Source organism: Phyllostomus hastatus, unplaced genomic scaffold (genome assembly GCF_019186645.2).
Source record: "Phyllostomus hastatus isolate PE091 unplaced genomic scaffold, TTU_PhHast_1.1 phas_contig_29, whole genome shotgun sequence".
NCBI classification, from domain to species: Eukaryota; Metazoa; Chordata; class Mammalia; order Chiroptera; family Phyllostomidae; genus Phyllostomus; species Phyllostomus hastatus.
Genome location: NW_025333835.1, coordinates 47,540,058 through 47,552,780, shown reverse-complemented (window position 1 = coordinate 47,552,780; position 12,723 = coordinate 47,540,058).

Here is a 12,723-nt window from a genome sequence, read left to right as displayed (position 1 = left end):
GGCCAGGTCCTCCATCGGGGGCGCGCAAGAGGCGACCACACATCAGTGTTTCTCCCCCTCTCTTTCTCCCTCCCTTCCCCTCTGTCAAAAATAAATAAATACAATCTTTAAAAGAGAAAAAAAGAACATTCCCCTCAATCCTGGAAACACGGCGAGAGCACGCGGCACGGCACGGCAGCGGCAGGCAGCTTCCTCCCAGGCAGGGCTGCTCCTGCTGCTGCTCCTGCTCCTGCTCCGGAGGGCGTCGCCGTGCCCTCCCCCGCCCGAGCCTGCCTCCTGGGCCCGGGGAAGGTGCTCGCTGGAAACGCAGGGCTGGCGAACAAACGGCCGTCCTTGCAGCCTGGGCTGGCTCCCCGCTGTGCCCACAGCCTGGTCCCCCGCCACCGCCCAGGGGACCCTGGCCGTGTCTGGAGACATTTGATTGTCCTGAGTGGGAGGGGGGCTGCTGCTGGCAGAGGCCGGGAATGCTGCTTCTTCAGGCTGCAGTGCACAGCCTGCACCCCCACCCCTGCCCCCAACGAGAAGCGACTGGACCAGAACGTTCGTGAGGCCGAGGGGGGAAACAGCCCGCAGGCGGGAACCCCCACCCGAAGAAGTTCCACCTGCTCCTCCGCCCCACCCAGGGAGCCTGCAGGCGCCTCCCCAGAATCCCTGGGTTTGGCCTGCGGGGCTCCTGCCGCTCCCACTGGGTGGGGTCCACTTGTGTTTCCAAGGGAAACCGTGCCCCTGAGCATCAGGCTGGGCCGCAGGAGGCCTGGTGTCTCACGGAGGTCACACACGCTTGCCCGTGCCACAAAACGTCACCTGAAAAATCAAGAGTAGTTACGTGTGTGCGGTGGGTCTTATTTCCATGGCACCGCGGGGGAAACTGAGGCTCCGAGAGGGTATGGACTTGCCCAGCATCACGTAGCCACCGACGGCCTTAGAGTTGGTGCTGGGCCCCGGGAGCTCTGGCTCCTTCCCACGGAGCAGTCAGCAGATGGAAGGCAGGTGTGTTTCCCAGCAAATGTGTGCCTCCTCCCCGAAACAGTGCGCTTGGCGCTCTGAGGAAAGAGGGGGGCTCGGGGGTGAAGCCAGGCTGGCCGAGCCAGTGTCAGCCCCAGTGCAAAGGCCACGTGGCACAGGGACCCCGGGCCGGGAGCGGCTCTCCACCACCCAGCCCCTGGCACACAGCCTCCCGGGGAGGAGGCGCTCGGTCCCTCTGAATCCCCTGCCCCCCACCCCCACCCCCACCCCCGCCGCACGTCATCTGTTCCTCCCCCTCCCCCACCCAGGCCCTCGGGAATCCGTTCCGCGGCGCTGGGGACTTATTAAACTGCACCGACTCAGCGCCGACTACCAACGCAGAGCCTGTTGTGACAACCTGTATTTTGTTAGTGAGTGCAGACACACAAGCTGCTGGAAAGGGGGCCTTTCTTCGGGGTTTAAGCTGCTTCCTGTCCCCCGCATCCCAGGGATCTGCCTCCCCAGTTTGCACCGGAGCTGCCCCTGCGGCTCCTGCTCCGGTTAACCCCTTCCTCCCAGCCTCCCTGTGCCGGGGCTCTGGGCCAAGGGGCCAGACACTCTCTGGCTCCAGGCCTGTGGCTGCCACGGATTCATTTTCCTTGGGGGCCCGGGAGCTCCAGGAATTAGTGTCTGAAAGTGCACTGTTTTGTTCAAAACGGCTCCGGGAGGCGGGAGGGCCGGGGCTCGGGACACGCGGTCCTCATTTGCCACTGGTGCGGGCAGGGGGAGGGGCCGGGCCGGGCCCGGGCGCAGCTGCGGCAGCATCGGCGAGGTTTGGCTGCCGGGAGGAATGGGGGCAGAGAGCGCGAGGGAGAAGGGGTGGGACTTGGGGACCAGAGCAGAGTCACGGGGGAGGAGGGAGCAGGTGGCGGCTTGTTTATCTGCTCAGCTGTTTTGTGTCCCGGAGCCTGAGAGAGACAGAAGCAGCTGGGGGGAGAATAAGCAACTGGGCCAGGGGCCCTCTGGTCTGTCTGCCGCAGCCACAGGTTCAGAAACCAAAGCAAGCCCCCCAGAGAGCGACTCCTGGGGGTGCAGCCGCCCTCCAGCCACCTGGGTGTCAGGGCTCCGGTGCCAGTGTCTGCCAGGCAAGCAGCTGGGCAATGCCCTCCCGGCTGAGGTGCGGTGGCTCCTGCAGGGCGGGCGGCCCCATGGGGTCAGCACTGGCGCCGCCTGTGTCCTGCTGGGCCCGAGCCCTGTGCTCCCACCTGTGGGCCGGCGCCATCCTCGGGGACCAACCCAGCTAGCTCCAAGCCTCGGTGTCAGCCCAGACCGAACCCACGAAAACCGTCCCTGGTAGAAATGGGTGGCCACCCCACCCCTCCCCCGTCTCCCTGGGGGCCACCTCTTCAACTGCTCAGGCCGCTGCAGTGCGTGACGTGGGGGTCCCCTTTGCCCCCCTCTGAGCCCCAGGGCGTGTGTAGCCTATGCAGGCTCAATGGTTTGGAAACAAGGCTGGGCAGCCATTTAATTCGCCTGAAGTCTTTTTTTTCCCTCTTTTTTTAGACTTTTTTTTTAAGATTTTATTTATTTATTTTTAGAGAGGGAAGGAAGGGGGCTAGAGAGAGAGAAACATCAATGTGCGGTTGCTGGGGGCCGAGGCCTGCAACCCAGGCATGTGCCCTGGCTGGGAATCGAACCTGCGACACTTTGGTTTGCAGCCCCTGCTCAGTCCACTGAGCTATGCCAGCCAGGGCTTGACATTTTTATTATTGATGTTAGAGAGAGAGAAAGGGATTGAGAGAGAAAAAAAAACGTCAATCAGTTACCTCCCGTACACACCCCAACATGGGATCGAACCCACAACCCAGCAATGGGACCGGGACAGGAATCGAACCCGCAACCTCCTTGGTCTGCAGACAACGCTCCAACCCACCGAGCCACGCCCGAAGTCTTGCGACCCGGTTAACACACATGCCTCCCTCTGCTCCCAGGAAAACGGGGACAGCTTGGTGCTGTAACTACCGCACGACTTCAAGTCTGCTCGTCTCCCCGCCCTGGCTCTTCTCCCGTCTTACCGTTTTCCTCCTGTTTGTTGTTTCAACGAGAGCCTTTGCTGGGGCTTCCCCGTGGACAGTCCCCTCAGAAGTCAGTCTGGTGCTGATGGACTCACTCTGACCCCCGGGTGCACAGAGGGTCTGTTTCTCGGGCCCTGGTCTGGCTGCTGGGGACAGTGTGGGGCACAAAGATGGCTTCTGCCTCAGTTTCCCCGGAGTCAGCGGCTGCCGGTTCACTGAAGCAGCCACAACAATTCAGGGAGGCACACACAGGTCCCCACCCACCACTCGGAGCCGGAGTTCGTGGGGCTTTACGGCGCCCACCTGGCGGGAGGGATGGGGAAGGCTGTGGAGGACTGGCTTGGAGATTTGGGGAGGGAGGGGTCACGAGACTGTCTGTCCGTCTGTACGTCGGTGAGGCAGAGGACCGGTCCCCGGCGGGGAGGCAGCTGGCGTGGGAAGCGCTGGGAGCAGGGGGCCAGGGACTTAGCATCTGGTTAGTACCTGCTCTGCCTTGAACACGGCAGATGTTGCCGGTCGGGCACATCCACTCTCTGGACCCTCCTGTGTCACGTGCTGGATGAGAGGCTCTGGTCCCGGGGTCCTTGTCCGGTCCACGCATTTCCTGGCTTTTAGAACGCTCACTCATTCCCCTTGAGCCCATTGCCTTCTCACAGACCAGGCGGTCCCGTGAACTTCATGGTGGTCAGTAATGCAGCTGGCTGCCATGGCTGTTTCCCCAGACCCAGAGTCCCTGGCTGCAGCCCCAGCTGAAACTCTCATTCATGCTGGGGAAGCTTCGGAAATTCCCTGGCTCAGGCCGAGGTCAAGGATTCCCAAGGGCAAGAAGAGCCAGAAGAGCATCCCCGGCCCCTCCCCCAGAGCCCCCTCCCGGAAGAGCACCCTGAGCCGGCTTTACTAAAGGTCGGGGTGCTGCGTCTTCAGGGGCATTCCGCCCAACGCACCCATTGCTGGTGCTGAGCCCTCATCTGTGACCAACACGGCGGGACCCAAAGGGGTGTAGAACGTGGGTGACCTCGTCTGGACCCCAAGACAGTTGACTGATCGGCTGGTGGCCAGGATGCAGAGTGCACGTGGCTGTGTACACGGGAAAGCCGCCTCGAGTGTGGTTAATGAGTGGAGCAAGTGACGGAAACCAGGGGGAAGTGTCCTAGTATCGGCAGCAGGACTCGTGATTAGAACGTCTCTCTTGCCGGGATGCATTTGGTTGGGAGTTACAATGTGTAACCTGAAGTGGCCTGAACAACAGGACTTATCCCACCTCACAGAACACAGCAGTGCTTCCTGGGAAGCTCAGGTCTAGGCTCTTCTTTCTTAGGAATTCAGGGAGGATTGATTATGTCAGCGGATGGTTGGTTATATCAATTCAACAACAAGACGACTCCCCAATTTGGGGCGTGGTGAAGGGGATTTTATTCAGTGCAAACAGCTCAGCTGTGGCTGAGCATGGCTGTGTGAGGCAGCCCAGGACCCTGCCCCCTCTCCAGCTGGACAGCTCTGCCTGCTTAGGTCTGGCCGGGTCTGGCCCACTTGCCCCCACTCCACCCCACACCAGGCTCCACTGTAAACACAACAATCTGTGGAAAAAGAAAATGCACTCTGGGAGTCACCGGAGAGCTGACTTATATAGTCAGAAGTCCCCACCCCTGGTCCCTAATTGGTCTGTCCTTATGCAAATAAGGACTCCTCATCGTTTGATTGGTCCAAAAGGCACTGTCTTGATTGGTCAGAATACTGCCACTCTGATTGGCTAGTGAAAATGCCAATGGGGCTATAGCTGCAGCTCCTGTGGGGGAAGTCTCAGTTCCCATTGGTTGAAACAGGATCCCAGGAGCTCCTCTACAAGGGCTGCTCCCCGAGTGAGGTTTGTGGGGGGCCCCTGGGCAGGAACGGCTGCTAGGCTCTGTGTTTATTTGTATTCTTGTTTTTTAAAATTTGAGTCCAGTGAGCCACCAGTCCTTCTTGGTAGGCATGCTCTTTCTCAGCGCCCACAGTCAGCATCCTCCTGCTGCTGCTGGTAGAGCCGCACCCACGCCGAATCCACGCTCCCGATGAGCTGCTGGTGTCCCTGGGGAGTCAAGCCCCAGAGACACGGGGAAGTCCGGGGAGGATGCTGCGGCCCTCCAGCCTCCTCCCTGCAGTTAGCTCCTCAGTCCGGCTCTAGCAGCGGCCTGTGTGTTGAGATGGGCGTCAGCCTGGGCCCGGCTGGACCTCCAGGGCTCCCGGCTCTGGGCCAGCTTGCCCCGGCCATCTGAGTTTATGAGGTTTTGTCCTCCTGGTCTGCATTCCTCTCAAACAAACGCCCCTAAGAGGGCCCCGGGCACTCCCTTTCTCAACGACAGCGAACCCTCACGTCCTTGGTCCTGGCTGGTTTTAAAAAGCATTCCCAACCTGTCCCCCGAGATGAAAGCACTTTGGCCGTCACTGGGGCTGGGTCGCCGCCCTGTGGACTCCCGTGCGTGCGTGGAGGGGAGAAAGGCCGCACCTGGGGAACCTGCAGCCCACCTGAGAAACCCGGGGCAGGACTCCCCGAGCGACCTGTGCAGCCCGCGCCCTGGGGGTCAACACGGAAGATCCTCTCCGGGGGGCGGCGTGGGGAGGCAGTGGGAGGGCCAGGGCCTGCCTGCATGCGGGGCCAGTCTGCATTCCTGGCCCCAAAATCACGGGGAGAGAGAAACGGGGGTGTCCGTCCAGTCTGTTCTGGTTCTCAGCGCCCGGTGCTCTCTGTTCTTGTTCTGGTTCTACTTGTCTCTCTCAAATTCCATCAGCTTCTCATCCTTGTTCTCCTCCCTCCCTCCCATCCCACGTCCCATCCCCTCAGTTGCTGCCCCTGCATGCTCTGGCAGCCACTGAGCGCTGCCCGAGGGGGGAGGGCCTGTGGGGAGCGCTGGGTCACCTTCGTCCGCGGAGTGGGGTGGGGGGTGGGGAGCTGAGGGGCAGCTTTCAGTTCACGTTTGGTGGTGGGGGGAGGGCGGGACTCTGGGAAGTAGGGCGAGACCCACAGCTGTCTCGTGATTTTAGAAAACCTGAAACGAAACTGGAGATTCCGAGTCGTCGGTGTGACCGGGGCTTTCTGAGCAGCTCTCACTGTTCGAACAGAAGTTTCGGTGTCCGGCGGGAGCGGTGGCTGCGACTGGAGGATGCTTCGGGCCGAGCGGGTTGTCGCCGACTGCGCGCTGCCCCCTGGGGCTTCCTCGCTCCGCGTTCCAGCGGCGGGTGAGGTCCGCGCCCCACGACGCAGGGCGCGGTCACACGTGGCCGGGGGGGCGCCCTGGTTGTCTCGCTGGAGTGTGTCCGGCCGCCCCAACAAGAATCGCTCAGCACCGGCAGCGAGCACGTGGGCTGATTCTTGAGCCTCCGCCACCGCGTGGGGACTCCTTCCCGTTGCGGTCAGGCCACGCCCACGTGGCGCTGAGCCGGCCTGGTCCCTCCCTCCCACGGCCCCAACCTCGCAGGACGCGGCACAGAGAGGGGCTCCATGAACGGCTTCTGCGAGAAGGAGTGATTTTTTTTTTCCTTCTGTCTACAAAGGGCAGGACAGAACTTCCCGAAGGTTTGCAGGGGCGGTCGGAGCCTGAGCTTGGTCTTCGGATTCCGGCGCAGCTGCGCTCTCTCCCAGCCCCTCCCTTCAGCTGGTGGGACGGACCAGGGTTAGTGTCCCTGACTCCGACAGTGTTTTAGCCCCCAAATTCACGTTGCCCCCCCAATCTCTAGCACCTCAGAACGTGACTGTAATTGCAGATGAGACCTTCACAGAGGTGATTAAGTTGAAATGAGGCCGTGAGGGTGGGCCCGATCCAATCTGCTGGCTGTCCTCACACGGAGAGGACATTGGGACACACGGGGAGACACCAAGTGCACACACAGGGGACAGACCAAGGGAGGACACGCAGAGAGAGGGAGCCGCCCCCGGGCCACGGAGAGAGGCCTAGGAGGGACCGAAGTGGCGGCCCCTCTGGTTTTGGGCTTTTGGCCTCCAGAACCGTGAGAAGTGCATGTCTGCCCTTTGAAGCTCCCAGCCTGCAGTGTTTTGCATGGCAGCCCCAGCGGCATGACGGAGAGAGAGAAGCTGAGATCCTTCAGGAGGGAGTGACTTCTCTCAGAGAGCAGCCCCAAGCCTTCCGGAACCCCCAGGGCTGCACCCCCCCCGTGGGTGGGAACTCCCACACAGGAACCGCCTCGTCCTGGGCTTGCTCCTCCCCAGGCTGCCTACGAAGGAAAGGAAGGGGCTCTTGTTCTCACGCAGAATTCCTTTCCACCCCCTTCAGCCTCTCTGAACCCTGCCACCGACCACGCACGCAGCCCTGATGCCGTAGGGGAGCGCACAGTCAGGCCACCGTGCGCTTGTGGTGACTCCTGGGAACACCCGCCCAGGGCTGGCGGAACCTGTCCCTGCTGCCGGGGAGGCCGGGCCCCCAGACACCAACCACGGGGCTCTATCGAAGGGTGGGCTCAGGAGAGGCGAGTCTGAACAACTCCTGTGCCCTAACGGGCAGCAGATCAGGAGTGACCGGTGAGCGGCGGCCTGCTCGGACAGCAGAGAGAACGGCGGGTCTGTGGGGGAGACCCAGCAGGAGGCCTGGGCCCCACGCGCAGGGGTAGGCGGACGCCTTCCGGCCATTTGATCCCCCCAGAGCGCTCGGTGCAGGCAGAGGTTTTTGTAAGGAGGGAGAGGGGGTTGAAAACCCCCTTTCTCTACGTGCAGACGAGCAGTCCATTCCCACAAGGCAAGTGACGGTCCAGTGTGGGTCACCCCGGCTTAGCCGTCCGGGCTCCATGGTTGAAGGTCGGCAAATCTCCCAGAGCCAGGGTGCCTGAGGGTCAGAGGCGGTCCCAGTTCCTGGGACCCTCCCCCACACATGCTGTGTGACCACAAGCTGCACGGGAGTCAGGGTCGGTAGGTACAGAAGCAAGGTCCAGGGAAGGGGGGTGGGTCACAATTGCCCGTGGTTAAATCCCCCCCATTATGCTGCTGGCTGGTGTCCACCCCCTCGCCCAAAAGAGTCTCTTCCTCAGACCCCTCTGCAGGTCTCTGACCTGGCCAGTCCCTCCTTCCTCCACACTTCTGAGTTCTCTTCCCTTGTTTGGAGGAGGTTCGTAAACTGGGTGTTCATTACCCGCTGTCGTGAACTCGGCTCACCACCGCAGGGGGGCTGCTGGGGTCTCTCAGCCGTTTCCTGTCCACTCCACCCCACCTCTGTGAGCAGGAGGCTCTCGGTCCTCCCCTTCTTGCCCCCCCCACCCCCGCTTGTTTCTGCAGCAGCCTCACCAGTCTGCTTTGCTTTGACACGGGCTTGATTGAGGTCCCTTGAAGAACTCCTCAGGTGGCCCGCTCAGCAACTCCTTCTGGAGACCCACAAGCAATGAGTCCGTCCCTGCAAACAGACTTCACCGTCACCATTGCAAAGGACCCCAGGGGGGAGTCACTGCACGCTGTTTTTTATTTAAGATTTTATTTTATTTTTAGAGAGAGGGGAAGGGAGGGAGAAAGAGAGGGGGAGAAACCACATGCGAGAGAGAAACATCAGTCGTTGCCTCTCGTAAGTGCCCCTACCGGGGGACCTGCAACCCAGGCCTGTGCCCCGACCAGGAATCAAACACAGGACCTTTCGATCTGCGGGCAGTCGCCCAGCCCACTGAGCCACGCGGGCAGGGTGCACACTTGGTATTGGACAGTCCCCCAGGCTGCTCCCTGGGGAGAGGCAGCCCGAGAAGCTGGGGAGGCCAGGGAAGGAGCAGCGGGGAGGCGAGTGCAAACAGATTTTAAATCCCCTGGAACGGACGTCCTTGTCTCCCCTCAGAGCGTCCGAGGGGCCGGGGCTCCAGGATGGAAGGCGATGTGCCTGTCACCGCTCAGCGTCACGGAACGGGCGCGACCTAACTTCCCCTTGCCGCCGACCTGCCTGCCTCCGTCCCTCCTTCCGTCCCTCCTTCCGTCCCTGCACTTCCCTCCTCAGAACCTCCACGTGCCGACTCCCTTGGCGGAAAACGCTTCTTCTCCCTCTGGCTAACTTCTGCGCTTTCAGACCTCCTATGCGATGACCTCTCCGCATGCCGAACGGAATTATTTCCATGTATGTAATTAGCTAGCCGTGTATGCCTGCTCCTGCTCTCCTGCTCTCCTGTAGGCTGCCAGCCTCGCCGGGGCAGGGCAGCAGATCGCAGTAACTAGTTGGGGCGTGAACGACTGCGCAGAGGCAGAGAATCCATCGCTTCTTCATCAGCGAACACGCGGCCCAGGCCCGGTGCTGAGGACGTCAGCGTGACACTCAGCCCAGTGCCGGCAGAGACCCGCCCTGGAGACAGCACCGCCCACCGGAGAGGAGCGGAGCGTGCGGCGAGCAGGAGCGCGGGAGCGCGTGCCAGTGCGAAGGAAGGCCATGTCCTCCGGCCAGTGACGAGTCCCCGCCTTCCGCCTGAGACAGAACATCCCTGTCCTGTTCCGTCTCAGGGGACCCCTCGGGTTTCGGTCTCTTCCTTGCCACCCTCAGTCGCTGACTCCGGAGTCATGTCCTCTTCCCACTGGCTCGCTCACTCGCTCTCGGCCCCTAGAACTTTCCATCAGCTTTTCCGGCCTCCGGCCCCCATCTGGCCTCTCTCTCCTGGGTCCGGGCCGGTCTGGTTTTTCACAAAGCACCGGAGCCCACCCAGGGTCCCCCTTCCTCCGCCTCCATCGGCTTATCACCCTGACAATAAGGAGCACTTAAAGATTCATTATGTTCATTTGCATATAAAAAGTAATCCTTTCGGCCGGGGCAATCCGTTACTTGTATGGCAACTTTAAAACCAGTTAAGGCTCTTCATTTACATTTTCACACAGACTGTGCTAAGCTCCAGGTTTTGGGGATGGAGTTACCCCCAAACCTCTCCCTTCACCTTAACGGTGGAGAAAGGTAACCAGGAGGTTGTTCCGTCCCACCTGTGGGGCGGTTCCAGAGGTGAACTGCTGTTTTCGGTCCGTTGTGGGGAGGGGGCAGTGCACGCAGGCACACACAGCCCCCAAGTCCTGGTCTCAGGCCGCAGGCGGAGGCCTGACCTAGTCACCATCTTGGCTGAGACGTTGAGATGATATTGGAGGGTCCTTGGGAAGTAGGTCACCCTTGTGGAGGTACATCCTAGGTCCCGTTTGGGCTTGTTTTGGAGGCAGAGAAGGCTCTGTGCCCCACCGCTCCCTGCCTCCTGCACTTGAACTTGTCTCTGGGTTACTGGGGCCTCAGCTTGGAACTTTCTGGCTCAGCAGCTGCCCACAGACGGTTTTCCTCCCCTGGCCCCCACTGTCCCTGCCAAACGGAGCTGGACATCTCCCCCGTGTTTGCAGAGGGGAGCAAAGGGAAGGTGCAGCCCTCGGAGGACAGAGGCCCACACCCCAGGGTGTGGGCAGGCTGGTGGGCGCTGGGCCTGGCCATGCAGCGCAGGTCTGACTGACTAGGGGACGCTGCGGCCGTGGTGGCTGCGAGGAGAAGCAACAACAGACTGAAATGGAGCCACTTTGGCTAAGTTGTGTCACCAAACCAGAATTTAACAGCTACCCAATCACGGTTTCAGCTTCCACCAGGAGAGGAATTTCGGTCTGATCCGCCCGGAATTGGGGGATCCATCGGCAGTCACTAGGTGCCTGCTGGATAAGGCTCCTTGCCTTTCCCGGGGGCGGGAGTCCCGGCTGGAAATCACCAGCCCTTTTAAGGTCTCAGTCCCGCCCTCCTTTGCCCGTGCACACCCTCCAACGGGCACACCCGCCCGGAGTGCCCTGCTCACTGGTGGATGGGGAGCTGCCTGCCCGGTTCACGAGTCACTCCATGAGAGCCCGATAGACGTTCAGGCTCACTCACTGAGCGCGCTCTCACCCCGCTGCCCCGTGGTGCTCCGGAGCGGAGGGCGGCATCGCCCCCAGAGGCGCGGCTCCTCCTCGCCGAGTCCTCAGGGAGCGCCGTGTGGAGTTGGCCGGTGGTGGGCGAAGCCCCGGGTTCAGGTTTTACAGGAGTTTATCCGGGCCAAGCCGATGGCGTGGCCCGGGGAGCAAGATCTCAAGTGTTCCAGAGAACGACAGTTCTGCAGCTTCTTTTATGCACTGAAATGTCGGGACGGTCCCGTGGAGGGGGGAGAAAGCAAGGTGGGGACTGGAGTCCAGGGGCAGTCAGAGTGCGTGGTCTCCTGAGGGGCCTGAGGGGCTGACCGCTTGCTCGGAGGAGGGTCCGAGAAGGGGTGTGTCAAAGGCGTGTGGGCCCCTGGCTGCACGGAAACAGTGGGCAGGGCTCACGAGGCAAGGAGAGAAGCCTTTTCCTGAGAAAGTCACAGGCCTGGGGCGAGACCGCCCACTGGGGCCCACCGGGGCCCACTGGCCCAGGTAGGAATTGATGGCCAGATCGTCCTGAGCGGTCACATTCCATAGCCCCCGTCCTCTCGTCCACGCGTTTGTACTGGGAACCCGGCTTCACCGGCCTCCCGCGGGCCTGCCTCCCGGGCACACCCGGCCCGGCCCGCGTGGCAGGCTGGGGAGGGCGCACGCCCCTCGGTGCCTTCCCCCTCCCCGGGGTGCTGCTCGGGGCCACGCCGCATCCCGGCTCCCGGCAGAGGCAGCGGCCAGCTCCCTCTTCGACCGTGCATGCAACAGCCCACCCTGCGCCTGTCTCCTGCAATGCGGTGGCTTTCAGCCCTGGCTGCAGGTAAGAATCTCTACGGAAGCTTTAAAAAAACAAAACAAAACAACAACAACAAAAAAAAAAACAGTGCTTTTCCCGGGCAGCTCCTCTGGACCGAGCACCATCCTGTGCGTGAAAAGACGGCCGGTTTGACCCGGGTCAGGGCACAGGCCCGAGCTGCGGTTCGGTCCCCGGTCACGGCGCGAACGGAAGGCAGCCGGTCGATGCTTCTGTCTCACACCGATGCTCCCTCTCTCCTACTCCTTTCCTCTCTTTCCAGAATCAGTGGGCACGGTCTCGGGGAGGATTTAAAAAAAAAACACACTAACAAACAAACAAAACCTTTTTTGCAGGCTGGCTTGGCTGCAGTCCCCAGGGGGCCGCGCCGCCCGCCGCCCGCCCAGAGCCAGCCTTTGTGGATGTGGAAATTAGGTCCCTCCTGTACCCAAGCTTCTGGAAAGAAAAGCTCTATCTGTAGCTCTGATCTGTTTTTTTAAAAATCCTCAAAATGTTTACGTTAGAAATCAGTGATTTACCCCGCTTATCTTCCTGCTTTAAACAACTCTGTCTTTCCTCCTGCTCCTCGCTTGTTCCTCCAGACCCCTCTTACTGTCGCAAAGTCAGTCGTGAGCTGCCGATGAGGGAACTCCTGAGTCCTTTGTGTTGTCCCTTTGGGGTTTCTCCTTGTTTACCCGATGGATAACGTTTATGCCCTTCGGAGACGACAAGGGTCCCAGGGGTCACAGCCATCGAGGGGCAGAGCCAGAAGTGCCAGGGAGTTTGTGGGTACATTGGGGGCAAAAGGCCTTGAGGTGGGCTTGGAAGGAAAGGGGTGCCTAGCAGCCAACTCCTCCCACGGGCCTCCCACAAACCACATTTGGGGAGAAGCCCACACTGGTGCTGCCGTCTGAGCAGCCCTTGTAGAGGAGCTCCTGGGATCCCACTTGCATCAGTGGGAGCGAGGCTTTGCCTGCCCAGCATCTTCACCAGCCAATCAGAGCAGCTCTACTCTGACTAACTGGGAAGAGCATCTGGGGCCAAACGGCCAGGGTCTGGAGTCCTCA